Source organism: Silene latifolia, chromosome 9 (assembly GCF_048544455.1).
Source record: "Silene latifolia isolate original U9 population chromosome 9, ASM4854445v1, whole genome shotgun sequence".
Classification (NCBI taxonomy): Eukaryota; Viridiplantae; Streptophyta; class Magnoliopsida; order Caryophyllales; family Caryophyllaceae; genus Silene; species Silene latifolia.
The window spans coordinates 25,487,878-25,497,035 of record NC_133534.1 but is presented as its reverse complement, the minus strand read 5'-3'; the positions used below and the strand labels follow the sequence as shown (position 1 = coordinate 25,497,035).

General features: G+C 33.2%; 2 long non-coding RNA genes and 1 other non-coding gene across 5 annotated transcripts; all 3 read right to left on the bottom strand.

The window, feature by feature from the left end:
* Positions 1–1,253: 1,253 nt before the first annotated feature.
* LOC141599423 (uncharacterized) lies at positions 1,254–4,293 on the bottom strand. 3 transcript variants are annotated; one of them, XR_012523834.1, is made up of 6 exons: positions 3,958–4,288; positions 3,490–3,605; positions 2,929–2,981; positions 2,734–2,790; positions 2,380–2,491; positions 1,254–1,694 (listed from the first exon to the last, which is right to left on the bottom strand). It is a non-coding gene; the product is annotated as an uncharacterized LOC141599423 (long non-coding RNA). The 3 variants fall into 3 exon arrangements; XR_012523832.1 differs by lacking the exon at positions 2,929–2,981 and having other exon boundaries at positions 3,958–4,293; XR_012523833.1 differs by lacking the exon at positions 2,929–2,981 and having other exon boundaries at positions 3,490–3,602; positions 3,958–4,293.
* A 2,736-nt stretch (positions 4,294–7,029) lies between these two features.
* On the bottom strand, positions 7,030–8,753 carry LOC141602535 (uncharacterized). The gene is made up of 3 exons (XR_012524511.1): positions 8,637–8,753; positions 8,179–8,296; positions 7,030–7,144 (listed from the first exon to the last, which is right to left on the bottom strand). It is a non-coding gene; the product is annotated as an uncharacterized LOC141602535 (long non-coding RNA).
* LOC141604050 (small nucleolar RNA snoR137) lies at positions 8,171–8,350 on the bottom strand. The gene has a single exon (XR_012525875.1). It is a non-coding gene; the product is annotated as a small nucleolar RNA snoR137 (small nucleolar RNA).
* Positions 8,754–9,158: the final 405 nt, after the last annotated feature.

Genomic DNA, 9,158 nt, shown 5'->3' with positions numbered 1-9,158 from the left:
TCGATCGAGAACAGGACATCTCGATCGAGGGGTTCTTGAGTTCTCGTGTGTTTTCCTATTCCTTTGGATGCCTTCACGCGTCTCAAGACGGTAAGGTTTCACGCCGACTCTCTTAAGCAAGCTTGGAGGACCACAAATAGGCTGATTTCCAGTCATTCCGGTTCGTACCTGCAAATAATGCAAAGCAGACCAAAGTAGACTATTCGGGGCATTTGTAGTGAAATACTACGAAATAAGCATAGAAATGTGTGCTGAAAAGGCCTAAAAAGGTCTATAAGAAATGCACACATCAAAATGCTACCTAAAGTTATAGTAGAAACAGCTATAACTTTAAGTTTGGTTAGTAAAGTTATAGGTGAAATAGCTATAACTTTACTTTCCCAATACTCATATCTTAAGATACCGTCATTAGATGAAGACCTATACTAACTAACTATCTTCCGGAGATCTTCAAGAAAGGATCTTCTCTTTATCTTGACCAAAAGCTCTTCATCTTGAGCTTTGTTAAAGACTTGATCTAGCCTTTTGCTTGAATGATCATCATACTTGAAACTTGTTACAGTTGCTTATGACGCTTTAGGAATCTTCAATGTTATAGCTCAAGCCGCTATAACATTACTTGAATGATGCTTCACAAATCGTCAATGTTCTAGCCAAGGATGCTATAACATTACTTGCTTAATCTTGTAAACCTAAGTTAATCTTAACAAAGACTAAACAAACGATTACGAGCAAGAGTATATATAATATAAAGCACACACTTGTCATTATCAAAACTTAACATATATCTATATGGTCCAACAAAGATGAACTTAATGGCAAAGATAGTGTGGTTTCCGAACACAAGAGAGAAATTACATTTCTCTCTAAGCAATTGAAAGAAGCTAGTGATAGTATGTCTGAACTTAAGAAACAACATGAAAATGAGAAACGTGTCTTGAATGAACGTTTCACTAGTACAAAAATATTTATTTGCGGCTCCAAAAAAGGGGTCTTTTGCGGCGTTTTTGGTGTAGCAGCAAATGAGGGGGCCGCAAATAGAAAAGCTATTTGCGGCATTTACAAAACGCCGCAAATAAATGGCTATTTGCGGCGTTTTTTTGAAAAAACGCAGCAAATAAGGTTCTTATTTGCGTCGTTTTTTAGAAAAAAACGCAGCAAATAGGAAAAAAAAATATTTTTTTTTTTTTTTTTTTTTGGTACAAAAAAACGCCCATACAAATGATTTAAATACCAATAACTCCTAAAAGATATTTTTCCACAAGACAATCTTACATGATTTTAGTAAATATTTCTAAATTCATACATCAAATAGAAATGAAACCCATACAAATATACAATACTCTAAAACTAATTACAAGGGCGCAAAAATACAAAATTAAGAAGTAACTAGGTATAGGAGGCAACTTAAATTACAAAGATGATCATTCGCCTCGCTATAAAAACACAAGAAATGCCATCAATTACAAAGATGATTGACAAGAAATTTTAACGGATACAAATATAAGAGGCAACTTAAATCTTATCCACGTACGGATGACATGAGATCGTTTGTGAATTGTACAAGGATCAGCTGTACATAGAGCAAGTTGTAGAAGTATCAAAATATCAGTTGACAAATACTCACAGCTGCATCTTAACAAGACCTGCCTGAGATAATTTGCATATCCCAACTTCTTGGTGAAAGCATCAGCCTGTACATAGAGCAAATTGTTGTTACGAAATAATATTATGAGACCGCTTAACGTCCTTCGAATTAATATTTACTCAATATTTCAAAAGCTGCTCGTGTATATTATAGGTCGTCGAAAAGACAAAGTTTGACACATTATTTAAGAGCTTCAGTGGCAATTTGTTTGAAAAAATTGTAAGACTAACAGAAGGAACTAAACACAACCAGTTGACAAATTACAGCCATTAATTCTAGCAGTCTCGAGCTCATGAGGACAATTGCAGAATATAGGGAATCAAACATCACTTAAACTGCCAGTGATGCCTAAAACTGACTCATGTTTGTAGAAGAACATACTCAGAAACTGCAAGAGTACACTCAAAATAGTTGTCCTCATTCTCTTAAACAAGTATACATTAGGCATATTTATAGACCCCAGAAGAACTCAGTATTGACCATCAATCCATGTCACTATATCAGTCCTGCTAGTTAAGTAAACCGCTTAAACTGCAGACCTCGCAGTAGAATTAGAAGCAAAAGCACCATAACCAAAAAAAACAAGTGACAGATGATGCTCGAATTAGTAATCCGTAATAGAAAATATACATTATGCATATCATTTAGGCCAATTTTCTTTACAGAGAACACTGCATCCAAAATAGTGTAGTGAAAGCAAGAACTTAAGAACTGCAAAGGTATTCTCTTACCGTATTCCGATCAGTAAAGGAGGAGCAGTCCATAGCTTAGGATTTGAAGGTAAAGAATATGAATGCATCCATCCATCTCCTCACACTCCCAATGAAGAGCTCAGTAGATAAACTAGATACAACAAATAGATAATATGAGATAACAAATTGAGAATCTTCAGCCAATAGCTTGTATTGTATATTACAAAACGTACAATTAAAGAAACCCATGATACACCTCATTCCCAAATCCCAAGAGGTTAGAGTACTACAACTAGAATCTCTTATAAAGCCGCGAAATAAAGCCGCCAATATATTGAATGGTCCTCTTATAACAAAGTTTTGGACATTTGGAAACTACAGTCAGCAGCATACCCATATTCGTCAAAGTATCCACCTTGACCATCTGTACCAAATCCTCCCTAAGACAATCTGCAATACACCGAAGTTAGGAAAGAACGTTAGAGACAGATACGCACCAAGATTTCATTACAGAAATAAAAAAAATATAACAAACCGAGGTACTTTATGAAGAAATCAATTACAATAGTACCAAGTATTTCAACTTACCCAACAAGTAAGGAAACCAAGAAAAGGAGGGCAAGTGAAAACAGGGAGGACAACTTAGTGCATTGAAGGCAGCGATAGAAGTAGCGAATGTGTTTGGCCACCAAAAACAGTAAGGTGAATCAAGGTGGCAATGAAGGGAATAAAATATAGACCCATAGCTTATACAGAGTTTGCAAAATCAAATTTAGAGATAATGGACTATAGTTGAAAATGACTTGGACATGCTATAGATGCGAACAATAGATCACAACCACCATTCTGTCTTGAGTAGTTGTTTTAATCATGGATCAGAACAACCATCTTCCTTGAGTAATTGTTGAAATCATGTATTCATGCGACTCCTTTTATACCCAAAAATAAGAGACATTCACGTTAATGTCGACATTACCTTATGCACTAGCGGAGCTAGGATTTGTACTTAGAAGAGCGAACAAAGCATATGCCATTAATCACAAAGTTAAAGACTTGTGAACAAAGGATTGTTAAATGCTCATTTTACTAGAAAAACAAAGCATACATTCATGCTTAACACAATGCCAAACTAATAGAAAAGAAGCATACCTGGTTAAAGTGGATGACGATGGCCAAAAAAAAACAAATAACGATGGCGGCAAATACCAGACGGATGACCAGCTAACCGGAGGTGATGTGAAGATGGTGTCGCATGACTCGAGCTGCTAAATTTACAATAACGTTTTACTCAATAACAACAAATCAACAACACCACAAAATCATTTTCATATTTTATGCAAAATCCCCAATTTTTCATATGAACCCTAAATCTAAGGGTTACTAATCCACACCAAATGTGTAGCGAAAAGCTTTTTAATAGTTTGCACAATTCATCGACAAAAAAATAACCCACAATTCATGGGATAAGATAGAATTAAGTAGAATCAAGTAAAGAAGAAGTACCAATTTCACTAACCCTAAATATAAAATCTAATCAGTTTAAGCATGAGGATTACACAAATTAATCAACCCTAATTATCAAACTTAATCAATTTTAGTATGAAATTAGATTTATACCTATTAGGTAAGGACAAGGCACGACAGGGTAATCGTGGGAACCGTCAGGGAAGAGAAGAACGGTGCTGCTTGTTGTCGCGGATTATGATGGACGAGTCGGTGCTGCTTGTTGTCGATGAATGCCTGATTGTAGCAGTGGGTTGGCGGCCGATGGCAACGAGGAGTGGGTATGGTGGTATGGGGATAGATGGGATGAGCAAAGGGAGTAGCGGTGTAAAGCATCGAGGGTATGGGAATTGGTGGTAGGTCTGAGGAATGAGGAATGAGGATATCAATGATTTATGTTTTGCAGTAGTAGTAGTATTTGCGGCGTTCTAGAGAAAACGCCTCATTTCCGTTATTTGAGGCGATCATTATATATATAAAAGAATCTTGTAATTTTGCTGATGTGGCGCAACCAGAATTCAGAAAATCCCTCTAAAAGCCCTCTCCTTCACTCTCACAATCTGAGTTTTTTTTGGCCAATCAAAAGTAACCATATTGACATGTCAACTGACATGTCAACCATTTAAAATCAGCAGTCAATCTTCCATAAAAAAACGTCCCATTCAAGCATAAAAACCGTGTTATTTATTGCCCCAATTTTCCATAAAAAACACAGCATTTAGATTTCAATTTACCCACAAAAAACGTGTTATTTATTGCCCCAATTTACACACAAAAACCGTGTGATTTAATGGCCCAATTTTCCATAAAAAAATGTCCCACTCAATCAGCAAATTAAACCGTGTGTACTTATTGCTTTTTCAACCCAATTTTCCATAAAAAAAACCATTAACCACCATTCACATCTTAAACCTATAATTCTATTTTGCTTTTTTAACCCAATATTCCATAAAAAGCAGCTGATTCAAGCAGGTTTCAGATTTCAATTTTCCATAAGAAACTCAAACATCAACATACCCATTGCAGACCCAATTTAAAAAAAAAACCCTACTAAAAAAAACAGGCCATATAAATTACATTTAAAACAACAAACTACATAAATTACACATAAAACTCCTAATCTACCCTATTAAAAAACCGGAAAAAAGAACAACCGATATAAATTACATAAAAAAAAACAAACAATATAAATTATATAATAAACCCTTAATATACCCTATTAAAAAAGTCCATAATTCTTTATATTCTCCATAAACCTCTTTAATTCTCATTCACTTCCTCTTCATACGTTCCACACCTTTCCCCATCTTTCCTCTTCATACGTTCACAAATGGTCCAGGCCAGAATTTAGCAACAAGAACAAGAAAGATGATAAGAAGAAACTCGATGCAATTGAACTATTATTTGTTGATTCACAGGTACGTCTTTTTTCTTTTCAAAAGATGATAAGAAGAAACTCGATGCAATTGAACCAAATTCCTACCTTAATGATTATGCATCACTTTAGTAATATCAGTAATACTCAAATACTCAAATATGCATCACTTTCGTAATATCAGTAATACTCAAATATCAGTAACATCTAAAAATACTCTATTTTTTTTTGTAATATCAGTAATTCTCAAATTCATACTTTATCTAGATATACACACAATGGCCACAGGAATCGATTTAGAATATTGTGAGAAGTTGAGGGATGAACTAAGAATGATAAAATTGATAAAATAGCACATGGTACCAACTGTCCCAAAAAAAAAAAAAAAAACGAGAGAGGAGTTTGCAGCTGCACAGAAGATTTGGAGTATGTAAAAAAGTTGAGATACAGAGTATGAGATGAAAACAAGAAAAGTTTCACAGTTATAATCCTTTTTCTAATCAATTCATTCACTGGGTTTTTTAGTGCTGCATTATGGAACACTTGAAAAACTATATCAAAATATGTAATCCGTCAAAAATAAGACATTTTAATTAAGAAGCTATCAAATTAACTTAATTGACAAATATAAGAATAAAATTCAAATGATCTTTTCTTATAAAAACTGATATACGGAATAATATTCAAATGGTCAAAGTTCGAGTACATGAAAACAACATATACGGAATAATATAATATTCCAAAACTCAGTATCGAACAGAACCCATAAGTAGAAACTCGAAGTTGCATATAGCAATCCCCCCTACTACTAAGAGAATAAAAACTCTTAGTAGTTTTCCCGCCTAAGAAAATAACTCTCAAAACTATATATGGAAACAATATTACATTTATATTTACCTCTTTTACAAGAAACAATTATTATCCCTAATTTATTAGTATATAATCATTTCCATAAATGTTATCCTTCATCAGTTACACTCTAAAATTACGCAAATCTCCTTTTTATAGTATTATCATTCATCAGTTAAACTCTAAATATGATTTTCTAAATGACGTAACAAATTTTTATGTATTTTCTTTATTACAAATAAAAAATAAAAATAAAAAATATTAGTTAATTATTTGTAAATTGTCTTTTAAATGCGTAGTATACTGTTTTTACCTGTTTTCGTTATAAGGTAAAACGCATTTTAATTAGATCTTACATCACTTAATTTTATTTTATGTCATATCATATAATGATATAACATTATAGTGTTATTTTTAAGTAAATTAAAAAAAGTTCCAGACAAAAATAACTTAACTTAAAGTGTCTTTTGATGGTAGTAAACTTTCGTTTTCTGCCTCTTACTAAGATTATATTTAGTACTCCGTACATTATAACATTAAATTCCAAGTATAGTTAATTTATACAATTAATTTAATAAGAAAATTTCTCTATAAAACAAATCTAAAAAATACCGTGCTGTAGCACGGGAACTATACTAGTTTGTTTGTAATTTCATATTATTAGTAAAAGATTTTCACCTAGCCTATCCTTAACCCGTCCCAGACCCGAATGTATGACCACCCCTATGAAAGAGTAAAAGATGTACAAAGTTATTACTCTTACTTTTTCACTTCTAGATTGTCAAGAGCATACATAATTCACCTCATAAATGAAATACGCAAAGAATTATCGCATGGTTCAATATTTTCTTTTTTTCATGGAACATACTATGTTACTCAGAAATATTAAGAAGGCAATACCTGTATCACCGATTCTGGAATGGAAGCTCTAAATTGGGTCTTTACTGCTTCTTCAACCTAAAATCTGTAAACCAACTCAGGCGGCTGGTGAAGAATGTGGTAGTACTGCTCCACAAAGGCATTCCCAACAATCTGAGCGGCTGGAATATCAGCAGGACTCTCTGCCTGCATTGCCATCTGCAAAAGCATCAAAATAAGTTTGGAACGTGTGATGTGTAAGTGGGAAAAAAATGAAAAAAATACAAGATACATGGATTTATAAGTTTTTTTGACTTTTCTCAGCTTTGGAATGTAAAATCCACAGGTGTACACCATTAAATTCCAACAAATAACCTACTGAGTATCCAGCAATGAAAAGTTTCAACTAAAGATCGGAGAAGATTTGAAATTTCTGGCCGATAACAAAGATCGGAGATATTAGGAGTGAACTAATAACCAACCGATTAAGCTTGACAAAATCGAAAATTTCAACAAAAGTTTTCAAATTTTTCATTCACAAAGCCAACTACCATGCTAGATTTCAAGCACCCTCATTCCCCACAGCGACAAATTCCACCAATAAAAATCCAAATAACATCCATCACACAAACCGGTTCAGTAATGATCAACCACAATTAATCAAACTACCACAAAGAACACAACAACGGATTAGGCCTCAATTCATTACTAGCCAATTTCCAAAAATGGATACACTTTCTAACAATAAAGACAGTCTATTTTCAGGGTCACTCGGTGTCGTCAACTCATTTTCCTTTTGCAAAAGTCTCAAACAGACTCTACCAAAACTACAAGTCCTGCATCACTAGCATTTTAGACCTTCTGTTTTTAGAAGCATGTCAATTTAGTGTTGGCACAACCAGTAAAGATTAATCAAGCTTTGTCGATCAAATTACATCATCCATTCAGTCATTGGCAACAGCCCGGTTCTCCATTACGCACTCATGTCAAGTATTTTCATTTCAGAATACGGAATTAAACTTCATATATTTCATTATAAGACGGTTCGATTTATAAAATTAGTCCTAAATAACCGACTTTCAATCAGTAAAAATATATCTTAACATGAAAATTAGATAGATTGTTACTGATTGAAGGTCTGTTATATAGGCCTAATTTTATAAATCAAACTGTCTCCTAATTTTCATGTTGAATCACCTTGATCAAGAAATTCGAGAGCACAATAACCGAAGAAAAATATTCAAGAAATTTACCAGCATTCGCGAGCTAAGATGCAAGAGAACTGCATCTCCGCTGTCAAAACACTGGCTATAATAAAAATCTTCGCTTCCAAAACATGAACATCTCTCACCATTGATCTTCGTATTCATCCTACAAAGAAGATGAACACTTCCAATCAAAGAGAGTTCACAAGTAAGAAGCAAACTTTTAACCAAAATCAATCCGCTAATTTTTTGCGACAGACGGTATCACAATGTGAGACGGAATCATTTCACTAAATAACAATTCACTCAAAATTAACTCCTTTCTCTAATCAAACCAAAACATAACAAACACAATTATTCCTATGTAAGTCAATTTTACACTAACAAACACAGTCATTTTGCCTTAACATAGCACATAACATATTATGTGTCTTTCAAAAGCAGTACTGATTTACCGGAATAAAAAAAAAAAAAAAAGGCAAAAATGTTAATCAGAAAAAACTAACCTTGATCTACAATAATAACCTTAATATCAACAGATCCATCATTTTAGAAGTTGTGTAGTTCCTTTTCAACAACTTCCAACAACATGCAATAAAAAAAAACCAATTACTGTACAAATTTAAAAACTTCCAGTACTACTTTACGGCAAATTTTTAAAAAAATATATAATTTAGACAAAAATTGTAGATCATAAAAAACGAACCTTGATCTACAATAATGACCTTAATATCAACAGATCCTCCATTTTAGTAGATCTGGTATTCCTTTGCAACAACATCCAACAACATGCAATAATAAAAAAACGATTATAGTATAAAATAAAAAACAATTAGTACTATACCGGAATTAAAAAAAAAAAAAAATTAGACAAATTTGTAAATCAGAATAAACAAACCTTGATCTTCAATAATAAATCAATCATTTTCACCATTTTTGGGAACGAAGGATAGAAGAATCTCGAATAATCTTCAATCGCAAAGTTTGAATGATGGATCTCTTGATTTTGATGATGATTGAAGGGAAGG